At 45.7% G+C, this 14,269-nt stretch overlaps 1 pseudogene; it reads right to left on the bottom strand.

Annotated features, from left to right (window-relative positions):
* Positions 1-3,410: 3,410 nt before the first annotated feature.
* On the bottom strand, positions 3,411-8,446 carry LOC123101108 (probable periplasmic serine endoprotease DegP-like; annotated as a pseudogene).
* Between the last annotated feature and the right edge of the window lie 5,823 nt (positions 8,447-14,269).

The raw sequence follows: 14,269 nt of genomic DNA, 5'->3' as shown, positions 1-14,269 counted from the left end.
TCTCGCCCACTCTGCCATTACCCCAAAGGACATGTCCCCCTTGATGATCCCGGCCATCTTCCATGCGCTGCCCTCAGCTTCAATCTTGGCCATGAGACGCTCTACCGATGGTGTGCCCCGGTCAAATACTATCGCGTTACGGTGCTTCCATATCTCCCACATTACAAGAATTTCTATCGCACGCGCGTCCTTCTTCCTCTGGCCAGTGCCATCAATGACTTGGCACCAATCAGAGAGCAGAGTGGCCCTTGCCGGAACCCACGAAACCTGACCAAGGCCTTGCCCCACCGCGGTCCAAACCTGACGCACAAAAACGCAGTCGAGCAGTAGATGCCCAATTGTCTCTTCCTCTTGGTCGCAGAAGGGGCACGACTCCATGTGCTCGAGGCCGCGTCGAGCGAGACGATCCGAGGTCCAGCACCTGTTTCGTAAAGCCAGCCAAGCAAAAAGACGACATTGGAGGGGCGCACGATTCTTCCAGGTAAAGTCGGCCGACGGCAGGACCTGCCTACCCCAGAACTTGGCGGCGTAAGATGACCTGGTGGAGAACATGCCACTTGTCTCCCAGGCCCATCGAACGGTGTCCGCCCGCCCGTCAGTTAGTGTCGCGCGGGACGTCCGCTCCCAAAGGCTCATGAACTCGATCAAAAGATCCTGGGTGAGCTCTGGGCCTAGGTCGCGCGCCCACGCGCCGCGAACGATCCCAGCTGACTTACAAAAGTAAAACCACCAATCCCTAATTTGCGACGCGAACGATCCGATCTACTAGTACATGAGAGCAGTTTTTCATAGCTGGGGCTACATGGTACCCATTATCACAACCATCCACTCATTCCTTTGTTTTATGTGGATGTGTGCACACTGTTGTTCGCACCAGGCGCTTATACCTTAATTGTCTACCGTGAAGCCTACCGGATTTGAAAATTGGATTGGCCTAGTAGGCCACTGTTCATGACAAGACTTGACGTACGTTCCATTCAGACAACTCACTCAGGTCTTCCCCCTCTTCCCTTCCGCCATAAGCATAGTTTTGGAAAAAAGCCTGGCACATCGTCAGTAAAGTAGGAGTACGAGAAACTTGCCAGCAAGTAACTTCTCGTTGACAGTAGCATGTTGGAGTGCAACCCGGTTCAGGTGATTTGCTTGGATCTGGACATTCTCAACTCGGACAGAATGATCTGAAACTTGTTTCAAAAAAAGAATGATATGAAACTGAATATGCAAAAAAAAAAAAAAAAACAGTACGTACTATGCTAAACCTCTTCGTTACCAATTAGTCGAATAACTATACTGCCAGCGTTGTCATCGTTCAATGGTTATTGGGTGAGCCAGCAAACCACCATGGTTAAAACTTGAACGTGTTGTCACATCAATCTTTCGTATGCACTAGGAACTAAAAAGTGGCCATGGTTCACGTGATTAAGCGAGCTAGGGGGCAAGTATTGTTCGCACGCGCACTGTAAGGGCTGAAAAGACGTGATAGAAAACGCATGGGCCGCCCACTGGCCAGCCTGGGTACGAGGCAAACAGTGACGACGCCGGCTAGGGGTGGACCCCTATAGAGTAGGATTCAGGCCCTATACCTACTCAGTATTACTATTCATCAGGCAGGACAGATCCTCTGAATAGCACAGATCACAACAAAAGATTGACGGTCCAGATATGAGGTACCAGGTAGCTCGAGCTAGGAAACAACTTTGCGCTAGTACATTTGTTCGCATCAGACCGCCGCAGGCAAGAACGCACAACTACTCGCCCACCTCCTGGCGCAAGAGTGGCTCACGGAGACAGGAATCGCTGCCGGGCTTGTGGGCGACCAGCTCTACATCCTTTCCTGACCACCGCGCACATAGTCGACCACCTCTTCCACGATCCGAGTCGTCTGCATACACGCGGAGCAGGACTTCTGGCAGCGAGGTGGGGCCGGGGGTCGCGCCTACACGCCAGCACTGGCCTCGGGGATCAACTGCGTGAGCGTGGGAGAGCTGGCCATCAGAACCCAAGGAGTCCAGAGAGTGCCCCCTTCAGCGCAGCGCCGTCGTTCTTCATACCCACCCACGTCATCCTCGAGTTCATCCACGAGCATGCCGTCAACCCGCCACCCGCCCAAGAGGAGTCCTCGGACGATGAGGAGCCTGTTTACAAGCGCCGTCGTCTACAAGATGGGGCCACTACTTCGAGAGGTGGCCGGAAATATATCGGCGATGACGACGACGATGATTGAAAATGTTGAGACTTCAGTAGGAACAACTTCCCTTTCCATGTCTACGTCCCAGCAGGATATTCAGCTTGTTTTCTCTGACAACAATACTGTGACCTGTGCACCTGATAGGGTAGTATATCAGTTGGTCATGCGCCTCTGAATGTGTGCTAATCAGGTGTTCAATTATACAATGACCAAAGGAATATGTATGCCACTCGATTAAGGGGACAATCTTACTGCTTGATAGATGGTCACTTGGGTTGTACATGCATTGGACCGTTGAAGGAAGAGAGCTCCTAGGAAGGACGCTTACGACGCATGCCACTCCGGCTGCGGCGTTCACCGTGCCCCACCGCGTGCCCTCCCAGCAATTGCGGCCACCCTTCACAAGACGCTAGAGAGGACGGCACCGCCGTGTTCCACCCCGGACACGCTGTCCACCTGCACCACCACTGGCTACTCCGGCTGCCGTGTCCACTGTTTACTCGCCGCTGCCCTTATCTCGCTGTTCAAGGAAACCAAGATTCAAAACCTAGACTTTACCAAGGTGTTATCCTTCCTACCACCAAGCTTGAGATCTTTTGTTTCTATGCCGGCAACTGGATCATCTGGTGGCCTGCTTGTGGCATGGGATCAGTCAGCTGTCTCTTGCCAAGATATGGTAAACACCGCTTCTTAACCTCGGACAGCATTCAATCAATTACAGATAACACCTGTGTGACTCTCACCATGGTTTACGCTCCCTGTGATGCATCAGAAAGAGCCGATTCCTTTCAAGCTTCAGAGGTTGCTGCATCTATCGCAACAGGCCCGTGGATCCTGCTAGGGGATTTTAACATGTATAGATTTTCACACGAGAAATCCAGAGGCCGCATCAGCTGGAATGTTATGGATGCTTTCAACAACTGAATCATGGAGCATGCTTTGGATGATCTCGACATCCCCAACAAAAAATTCACATGGTTCAACAAGCGCAGAGAGACTACTTTGATCAAACTTGAGAGGGTGCTGCAGAATGCAGAACGGAATTTGAACTTTCTGCAAACCTCGGCAATGTCATTAACAGCAATAACATGGGATCACACCCCCATCGTCGTTGACTTCAACAGGGATACAGCCAGGTGAGAATTCTTCCGTTTTGAAAATCGCTGGTTAGAAATAGAAGATGATTTTGGAGGGATGGTCTCAAGGCACCAGAAACTTTGCTTCAAGGATACCATGCATCAGCCTTAAAATGAGAAGGATCCGGGCGGCATTTAGAAGATGGGTTAAGAGCAGTACCAGTCTGCACCTGCTGCTGTCCAACAACAAGCATGTGCTCGCATATCTGGACGCTGTTTAGGACAAGCAGAAGTTATCTGCGCTGGAGTTCCATCTAAGGATACATGCTACAAAGAAATCTCAACAGATCATCCTGTGACAGGCTGACGCTTGGAGGAGAAGAGCGAAGTTGACATGGCGCGTTGCAGGCGACGAAATAAAGTTTTTTCATGCAGCAGCAAACTGCCACTCAAGGAGGAACAAGATCAGAAATCCAAATGTTGTTAAAGGATGGCATAGAGCAGTATGACGATAAGTCAAAGCTGCAGAATGCCCCTGACTTCTACAACTTATTCGGCAAACCATCTTTATCCTTGTCAGTGGTGGATGCTAATCAACTCTATGAAAGCATCAATCTTGCTTCACTAAACGCGCCTTTCTCATGGGCCGAAATAGTTACTGCCATCAATAAGTCACCAAGCAACAGGAGCCCGGAACTGGATGGGTTCACCAACGAATTCTACAAGGCTTTGAAGAACACGATCAAGGAGGATCTACTACAGTTTTTCTCTGAATTTTACGAACATCACGCCAGTCTCAAGGGGGTTAACATAGCATCCATTGATGTGTGGAGAGGCCTCGGGGACATAGCGATAGTATGGCTAACCAAGCTTTACAACCTCATTTTTGCGCAAACAAGAGCCAGAACAATGGAGACGGGTATATTAGTACCAATCTTCAGGAACAAGATGTTCAGAGCTGTACTAATTACCGTGGAATTAAGCTGATGAGCCATACAATGAAGCTATGGGACAGTCATTGAGCACCGCTTAAGGACAAGCGTGGCCAAAAATCAGTTTGGTTTCATGCCTGGGAGGTCGACCATGGAAGTCATTTTCTTGGTACGACAACTTATGGAGAGATACAAGGAGCAAAAGAAGGACCTGCATATGGTATTCATTGACTTGGAGAAGGCCTTTTATAAGATATCGCGGAATGTCATGTAGTGGGCCTTGAAGAAACACAAAGTCCTAGCAAAGTACATTACCCTCATCAAGGACATGTACGATAATGTTGTGACAAGTGTTCGAACAAGTGATGGCAACACCGATAACTTCCCGATTAAAATAGGACTGCACCAGGGGTCAGCTTTGAGCCCTTGTCTGTTTGATTTGGTGATGGATGAGGTCACAAGGGATATACAAGGAGACATCCCATGATGTATGCTATTTGCGGATGATGTGGTGCTAGTCCACGATAGTCGAATGGAGTCAATAGAAAGTTAGAGCTATGGAGACAAACCTTGGAATCGAAAAGTTTTAGGCTTAGTAAAACTAAAACCGAGTACATGAGTCACAGTTTCAGGACTAGTAGGCACGTGGAGGAGGTTAGCCTTGATGGCCAGGCGGTGCCTCAGAAGGACGTCTTTCAATATTTGGGGTCAATGTTGAAGAAGGATGGAGATATTCATAAAGATGTGAACCATCAAAGCAAGGGCAAATGGATGAAGTGCCGCCAAGCTTCTGGCATTCTCTATGACAAGAGAGTGCCACAAAAGCTAGAAGGCAAGTTCTATAGGACAGTGGTTCGACCCGCAATGTTGTATGACGCCGAGTGTTGGCCGACTAAAAGGCAACATGTTAAACAGTTAGGTGTGGCGGAGATGCACATGTTGAGATGGATGTGTGGCCACACAAGGAAGTACCAAGTCCGGAATGATGATATACGAGATAGAGTTGGGGTAGCACAAATTGAAGAGAAGCTTGTCCAACATCGTCTGATATGGTTTGGGCATATTCAGCGCAGGCATCCAGAAGCTCCAGTGCACAGCATACGGCTAAAGTGTGTTGATAATGCCAAGAGAGGTCGGGGTAGTCCGAGCTTGACATGGGAGGAGTTTGTAAATAGAGATCAGAAGGACTGGAGTATCACTAAAGAACTAGTCATGGACAGGGATGCGTGGAAGCTTGATATCCACGTGCCAGAACCATGAATTGGTCGCGAGATTTTATGGGTTTTACCTCTAGCTTGTTGTTGTTGGCGACGACTGACTTTGACTAACTCAAGCAACGTTCACGACGACACCAGTACTACACATGTCGATTTTCTGAAAGCAATTCATCATTGACTGTGACGCCTTCGGTTTGAGGTTGTGCTACACCAAGGTGACAGGGTTGTAGCCTTCTTCCGCCACCCTATAGCCCCACGCAACACCAAGCTCGTTGCCTAAGAATGAGAGTTGATTACCATCGCCCATCTAGTGCGCCATTGGCACCCATATCTCTGGGGCACGCATTTTGAGTGCAAACAGAACACTACAGTCTAAAGTATTTGCTTAACCAACGCTTGTCCATGACCCCTCAACATTACCACGTCAGCAAACTACTTGCACTATGTAGTGGAATTCAGTTCGGAAAGCTCAATACTAAGATGGCAAGCACCGTGAGGTTACCATTGAGGTTGACCAATGGGTGTGGCCTGATCCAATTGATGAGAACAACCATTGATGTTGAAAGTTGATCCATCCAAGCATGAATCAGGAAGGTGCTTCAACTAGCACGTCATTATTTAAATTATTTAACTAGGAATACAAAATTACTTGCTACCGATTATAGGATGTGGGAGATTAATCTAAGGTGGATTAGAGATTAACTAAACCCGAATGTACTAAAAAAATAAAATACAATAAATACACAATATACACACCTCAATTGTAGTAGAAATGTACTTTCCATTAAAGCTTTCAATAACATCACCCTCACGAATTCCAATTTTCTCAGCATGTGATCCTTTAGACACCTATTTTAAATTAGCATTGTTACATCATAATACGCATGTGAGAAACGGCTTTAGATGGAACTATTAACAAAAGTGGAAAAAATAAAAGAAAAATAAGCACCATAATATATATACCTGCTCAACAATAAGACCGGACTCGATGTTATGCTTACGTGTCATTCTCTCAATACAGATAGGATCTAAATGTTTTATTGAAGTAAACGTCATTCCAAGATGGAGGCGAGGCATACAACTACATCAAATAAAACGGAGATCAAATAAGTATCACCCAAATGTAAGAAAAAACATTATAGCGCTATTATCTTTACAAGACATTAGAATCACAAGAATACTAACACATAATTGAGGAGAAAATGAGTGAATACATACTTGAATCTTCTCCAAAAATCCAAGCACTTGTGCAATAAGAACGAAGGTATGAATGTCTCCTTAATATGGTTGTTAACTAGACCCACAACTTTCCCTTCTAAATCAATGATGGGTCCTCCATCATCACGAAGCTATATCATTGCAGTAGTGACAAATATTACAATTTGTAATAATAAAATAGCAAGATTGAAGTACAAAGCATAAATTGAGATATAACGCACCAGTGAGGGACTAGATGGATCACAAGACAAATACATATAGTGACATCTCTCATACCAGGATGGAATCTTATAAGCCACCATACCATGAGTGGTACTAAGATTCAGAAACATCTTGACCAGAACGCACACACTCGGTAAAAGTAGGCAACTGAACTGGTTTGTCCACTTGAACTTTATAAATAGCAAATTCATAATGCTCCTGGAGATAGAGGAGGCGGGCAGGCACAGCTGTGTTGTCCAGCAATTGAACAATGACCTAAAACGGCGATGTCAAAAGTTATCACACTTCATTTTTGACAGAACTTATATTGACAAAAACATTTTTGGGAGATGCACCATTATGAAAATCAAACGCTAGATACTAGTTCATATTTTCTATTCTAGCAAAGTTGAAGATGATGTCACATTTTATTAGCAATTAGCTACATTTGACAACAGATACATTACAAATAATTTAATTTCAGAGGGAAGAAACAAACAAATAAAAAAAAGCAATAGTTGAAATGTGTTTTTCCTTGTCCAGTAGTGCAAGGCTCACCACCCAAATCTCAATCAAAAAGGAAACCAATGAAACATGCATTGTGTAGGTCCGGGTAGAATCATTCGGTGACAAGATTATAAAGAGACAAGTGAATGTTGAAAAGGATAAGGAGCACCTTAGCCTCACGATGATAATTGCGTGTCCACTGCACCTTCCACTCGAATGGGTTTTTTGGTTCTTTCTTTTCACGAATGAGCTGAGCGGATGTCAAAACAAGGGCGGTTTTGCTATGATCGTCCCTTTCAAACCATAAACCAGAACACTTGTTCAGCGGGTCACTCTCTGCAAATGAACCAAAAGTCATAAATATTTGGCCAGTTATGAAATCAGATATTAATTTAGAAGCAATTAGGATGTTAAATACACACCGACAAATGATGAGAGCAAAATCACAGATTTAGCAGCAAGAAGTGTTGCATCCCTTGCTTGTTCAAGAATAGGAAGCAAGCGATGGGTCTTGAACAGGCAGGAGGGTGCTTTATAGCAGTGATGCTCCATAGTGAAGAGGTTAGCTCGACGATCTATGTAATAAGAAAAATTAACATCAGGTTGGAAATTAACGATGAGAAGAAAGAATAGGGGAGGGGCAAGGGGGGGTTACCCTGTTCTGCTTTGTACTTGGCCTTGGCGTAGTCGAAGGCAGCGAGTATGTCCGGATCATCAACTAGCTCGTCGGGAATGTAGGGTTGGTAGATCGGGGGGCTGGGTGGATCGGAGGATTCCTCCGCCACGGACTCGACCACATCGTACAAACGATCTAGGGAAAGATCGTACAGCACGAACAAGTAAAGACCAATCTGCCGTGAAGATCCAAGGAGGAAAAGAGGTTGGAACATCACCTTGTTTTGCTTCGGATTGGGCTTTGTCAGGCTCGAAGATCGCCAAGGTCATCTCTGGATGGGAAGTCCGACCATGGGGTGCACGTGCTGGTGCCAGGTTTCTCTTCTTCGCCTCCCTCTCCGTCTCCGTCTCCGGTGGTCCATCGTTGTCGCCGATCCTCCTGCCGGCCTTGCTCATCTTGTCGACTCGTGCGCCGCCTTCAGCCAAAGATTGTTGAGGGAGCCGAGCGTGGGCATGCAGCGATCATGACGGAGGCATGGAGCTGGGCTAACGGGCTTTAGTTGCATGCTCAGTGGCTGGGCTTTTTTCTGTTCGGCCTTTCTTCTTCTTTTTTCTGTTTCTTTTTTTCTTTTCTCGTCCAAAAATCCTAGTGCAAGCTCGGCTGCTATTTTTCTTAGAGAAAAGTAGACTTTTCCCCCTAAAAAGATCGCGTGCACCAGGTCTATGTTGCGGCTAGGGAGTCGGCGATGCCTGCCTAAGGGTGGGCTTGTTTATTTTGTTAGCGAGCCTGCGCGCTCTTGGTCATGGGCTACGGCCTTGTAATATGCTCGCTGCCCGGCTTTGAACCCTACCCAGACTTCAGTCTCTAGCTATGTCGTGGCTTTTGGTTTGTCCGTGTAACGTCCGACCTCTTGACACTCTGCTTATTCGTTAAGGGCTTTATTAATTTAAAGCCGGACACCCCTAGGGTGTTTTTGTGTGCGATTTCGGGTGGTTTTGAGTAAATAATGATGACTGGGCACGCTGACTTTGGCAAAAAGAAGGGCGGCGACGTTGGCGAGTCCAGCCTTTGCGACGACACGACAAAGAAAACCTGTTTCGCTCCGCCAAGCATCGAGATCCCTGTTGCCGAAGGCGGGCTTGGTAGCGGAGCCGGTGGGTCAATGTCCTTCTAGGAGCCGTGGCCGGAGATGACATCGGGGAGCGGCAGCAGACGAGGGCCATCGGAGAAACGCCTCATGTTGTTCGCTCTCCGGCTGGGCCTTCGTCGAAAATGCGGTGAGCCGGGTTGGGAAACTAGGCTCCTGTTTTTTAACACAGTACAGGCGCAAGCGCTCATACATACGTGCATACACTCATCTTTATGAATGCACACACGCACACCTTACTCCTATGAGCATCTCTGAGAGATTAAGTCGACATATTATTTTGAGATTTACAAAGTCATCGTAGGTGCCTCGTCATCGACGAAAACGTCTCCTCAGAAATGTGTCTATGTTTACTTGGTTAGACCAAATTACAGCATCAGTTTCTTAGACTTCATCTACCTGACTCCGTCTATCGTTAAAGCTAGTTCTCTCGAAATAGGATCACAACCCGCTTTATATATAAAGCACCGAACAAAGTACATGACCGAACTATACAAGATGATGAGGTAACCCTTTTACAAAGCAGATCCTAGAATACCCGCATCACGAAGACACTATGCCACCGAAGGAAAACATAGGAAGAAATGAGCACAACAACACACTACACCCTAGTACACCTAACCTCCTCGACAATGCCCTTAAGAGGGAAAACGGCACAAAGGGTCGTTGCTGCGTAACCACACCGGACGAGGGTATTCACCCGAAACTCTAACGCGGGGACGAGAACCACAATGACGTCTTCAAGAAGAGAGCGGCGTCGAGGCCCGCATAAAAGCGCGAAACTTTCGTCAGTCAGCACCCCACCCATGTCACAGCGAGGCTCCCAGAGCAAGCCTTACGAGCTCAGATCCTCATATCTAGATCTGGGCGACATCAAACAGAGGACACGCCCGAGTCACCACGCGCTACCCCTCTCGTCACCCACACGACCAAGAGGGAAGCCACTGTCGCCGTCATGGTGCCTACCGGAGAGCCAACCATGCGGACCACCATCCGGAGCCGCCACCCCGGCATCCATGTCCGAAACATCACCCACATCACGATGTACCAACCACGATAGGAGAAGAGAAAGACATATCCTTTCACTCCTAGCCCAGCATCAGGCACGGAGTCCGGGACGGCGCCACCACTGTAGGGGCCCCACCCCTGTGTCCCCGGCCAGTCTCGGTCGACCGGGGGGACACAACCCCATGACTCCTAATGACCGTCGTCAAGAACCCTCGCACGATACGATGACTATGGCCCTCAGTGCCGCGTTGCCCGACCACCACCAACACCCACCCCACCCATAGAGGGTGGGACCTCACCACCCGCGGGCACCACCGGATCGAGCCCAATCTCGTCTACCCGGAGTCTCAACTCCGACTCACCTCGGGTCCCAAAAGGATCCACCCGAGCACAAGCCCCCGATCACCGCCATGTCGTCGACATACCGAAGAGAAGAAAGACCGCGTCCACCACTCCGCACCGCCAGTGAGGCACGACCACAAAAGAGCGGCACCGCCCCCACGGACTGTTTTGGTTTGGAACAGGCATTGAAGTTTGCAGTGATTGATTGTATGAACCCTGTGATTGAGTAATACATTATTTCACCCGCAAAAAAAAACGCGTCCTTCTCTCGTTTGTTGTTGGTTGTTAGTTGACGAACAAAAACACGTGAGAAGAGCTCGAGCGGACGTGGGCCTACCTGGCGAGTGCCAGAGCTAGCCACCCACGATTAGCTAGGTTCTCATGTTGAGAATAACTTGGTTAATTCAAGTGTGCATGCCATAATTACCCTGGTGCATGCATGCACTCTTTTTTTTTTGCGGGTGATGCATCCACTCTTCTTCACAGGTAAGAAAAGGCCAGCCTCCTATCTGACCCGTCACGTATCTTTCTTTCTTTTTTTTACGAGTACCCTCAAGCTTGTCCCTAAATCAACGCCCTTTAGGCCAGCTTATCCCAATCCCGAACATGAAAAGTGTTCGTGAATTTCAAAATGTTTACATGTTTTTTTTTCAAACTCACCTTCAACTTGAAAATGATCACATATTTTTTATTGGATTTCCAAAAAAAAGAACATAAATTCAACAATAACGAAATTTAGAAAATATTTACATACTAATAAACAATCATGAATTAAAATAGTGATTTAAAAATGTTAAAGAACTGAAAATTGTTCATAATTTTTTTTAAAAAATGTTTATAAATTTAAAAAATCAGACTAGTTGCAGGTTGATGGTGAACATGCAATTGAGAGAGAGAGAAAAAAAATTCAGGCCAGTTGCCAGTCAATGATGAACTTGCAACCAAGAAAAAAGAAGAGTTGAGGTCCAGCTGCAAGTCGAAGATGGACTTGCAACTTGGACAAAAAAAAGGGCCAGGGCCCGGTTGCAAAGGTGGGTCTGACTTTGCAACTACGACAAAAAAAAGGATCTGGCCTAGGTCGAGCCCAGTTGCGAGTCAATAGTGGACTTGCAATTGGGACCTAAAAATGGGCTCAGTTACGAGTCAATGATGGATTAACAACTAGAAAAGAGTGACCCCCATTGTGAGTCGATGGTGGAATTGCAACTGTGACCAAGAAAAGTCGGGCTCAGTTGTGAGTCTATGGCGGACTTGCAACTTAGGCAAAAAAATGGGCAGGCCCATTTGCGAGACGTGGGTGGACTTGTAACTGATATAGAAAAAAAATTCAAGCCCAAATCGTACAGTTTTGAGTCGATGATGTATTTGCAATTGAGAAAATTTTGACCCCCGTTGCGAGTTGAGGGTCGACTTGCAAGTGGGACAAAAAATGATTAGAGCCAATTGCAAGTTAAGACTAACTTTGCAACTACGTAAAAAAAGGTTAGTCCGGGATCAAAGCCCAGTTACGAGTCAATGATGGGCCTGCAACTGAGATGAAAAAGGTCGAGTCTTGATTTCAAGTCCACGGTGCACTTGCAACTGGGGAAAACATGTTGAGCCTAATGGCAAGTTAAGGGTGACTTTGCAACTAAAGGCAAACAAGGTCGGGCCTCGGATCAACCCTAGTTGCCAGTTGATTGTGGACTTGCAATTACGACAAAACAAAATTTCAGGCCCAGTTATGAGTCAAGGATGGACTTATAGTTGGAACAAATAAAAAACTCCAGGCCCAATTACGAGTCGAGGGTAGACTTGCACTGAGGCAGAAAAAATGGGTTAAGCCTAGATCGAGTCGATTGTGTTTGGTGACACGTATACAATAGACACAAACATTTTCTGCAAAAAAATGACATTGACAAAAAAACTAAACCAAAAATGTTTTTTAATCTAAAATGAATAAATGAAAAAGAATCATGAAAAAATGACTAGATACACCGCAGCCCACACAAACGAGCACATATAACAATTATGGACTTATAATAGGACGAACAAAGGTTGACCTTCATTGCGAGTCGAGGGTAGACATGGAAGGGGGGGGGGGGGAATCAGAGCCATTTGCATGTCAAACTTGGACTTGCAATTGGGACACAAAAGGTGGGGCCCAGTTACGAGTCGAGGGTGAATCTGTAACTGCGAAAAATGGGTCAGGGGTTAGTTGCGAGTTAAGAGAAGGCTTGCAATCGGGACAAAAAAGGATCAGCTCGAGTTGCAAGTCGAGGCTGGACTTTTAACCGGGGTGGGAAAAAAGTTCAAGGGGGCAGAAAAAATGTTAGTCCTAATTGTGAGTCAAGGGTTAACTTACAACCGGAAACAAAATAAAAAATCTTGGGCCTAGTTGCAAGTCGAATGTTGACTTGCAACTATGATAAAAAAAGGGTCAGGGCTTCGTGTGCGAGTTGACGGCGTACTTGAAAATCAACAAAAAAAGTAAGGGACTAGATGCGAATTGTGGGTGAGCTTGCAACTAAGGCAAAAAAAGTCGGACCAATTGCGAGTCGAACATGGACTTGCAACTGGGAGAAAAAAGGTCGGGCCTAATTGTGAGTCAACAACAACGGACTAGTAACTAGGGCAAAAGGGTGAGAACTAATTGCAAGTTGTGAGTGGACTTGCAACTCGAATGAAAAAAAGGTCGCGCTCTAGTTGTGAGTCGATGGTGAACTTGTAACTTGGACAAAAAAAAGGTCATGTTCAGTTGCAACTTAAGGGTAGACTTGCAATTGGGACAAAAAATACCGAGTTACGAGTCCATGATTGACATGCAACTGAGACAAAAAAAATAGGTCGACATGAGTTGCAAATCGAGGAGAAGCTTGCAACTAAGGCAAAAATTGAAATCAAAATTGGGATTCAGCGATGGATCTGCAACAGAACAAAAAACAGATCAGATCCAATTGCAGATCGAGGATAAACTTCCAAATGAGACATAAAAATGGCCGGATCCAACTGTAAATGAACAAGAACGACTCCCGTCGACTTGCCCTTTTTGCTTGTGTCGGCTCTACAAGAAGACAAAGGAAAAACAAAGAGAGACGAATGGGAAGGCACAAAGTAAAGATAATGAAGAGATACCGACTAACTAAATCTATATCTTCCACTTCTACAACGGTGGCTAGTGAAAAAAACAAAAAAGGCCAATGAAAACAACCAGCAAAATGCAAAACAAGCCAAACAAAATGGACTAATAAAAGAGCGTGTGTGACACAAACGGGCCTAAAAGAGGAGCGTACATGACACAGATGGGCCGATAAAATTGGACATCATCACAACAATATGGGAACACTAGACTCGCTTGAAAAATTGAAGCGGAACAATGTTTCCACAAATATTACAACAAAACATCTGATGGATCGCAAAATGAGACAAAAAATTATATTTAGAATTTTTTTGAGAATTTTTAAATATTCACAAAGTTTAAAATGTTCAGACATTTGATTTTGCTTGAAATTTGAGAAAGCAAATGTAAATTAAACAAAAAAAGAATTTAGAAAATATATTTACAAATTAGAAAATGTTCACTAATTCTAAAAAAATGATTTGAAAAGGACAGAATTTTTTTTTGAGAATTAACAAAACTAAAAGCAATCAAGGAAAACAAACAAAATACAAAATGAAAGGAAAGAGGGACGAAAAACAGAAAAAGAAAGAAGAAAAAACGCAAGATGCGCATGACCACCAACACAACATAGAGGTCTCATTGACTTTTGATTCTCAGGACTATGATGCTGCGCTGAATAAACAAAGAAAAAAGGAAGAAGAAAAAAAGAAAGAAACC

The sequence above is a fragment of the Triticum aestivum genome, chromosome 5A, assembly GCF_018294505.1.
Source record: "Triticum aestivum cultivar Chinese Spring chromosome 5A, IWGSC CS RefSeq v2.1, whole genome shotgun sequence".
In the NCBI taxonomy this organism is placed as follows: Eukaryota; Viridiplantae; Streptophyta; class Magnoliopsida; order Poales; family Poaceae; genus Triticum; species Triticum aestivum.
Note: the sequence above shows the minus strand (reverse complement) of the source record. Positions and strands in the feature narration are given on the sequence as shown.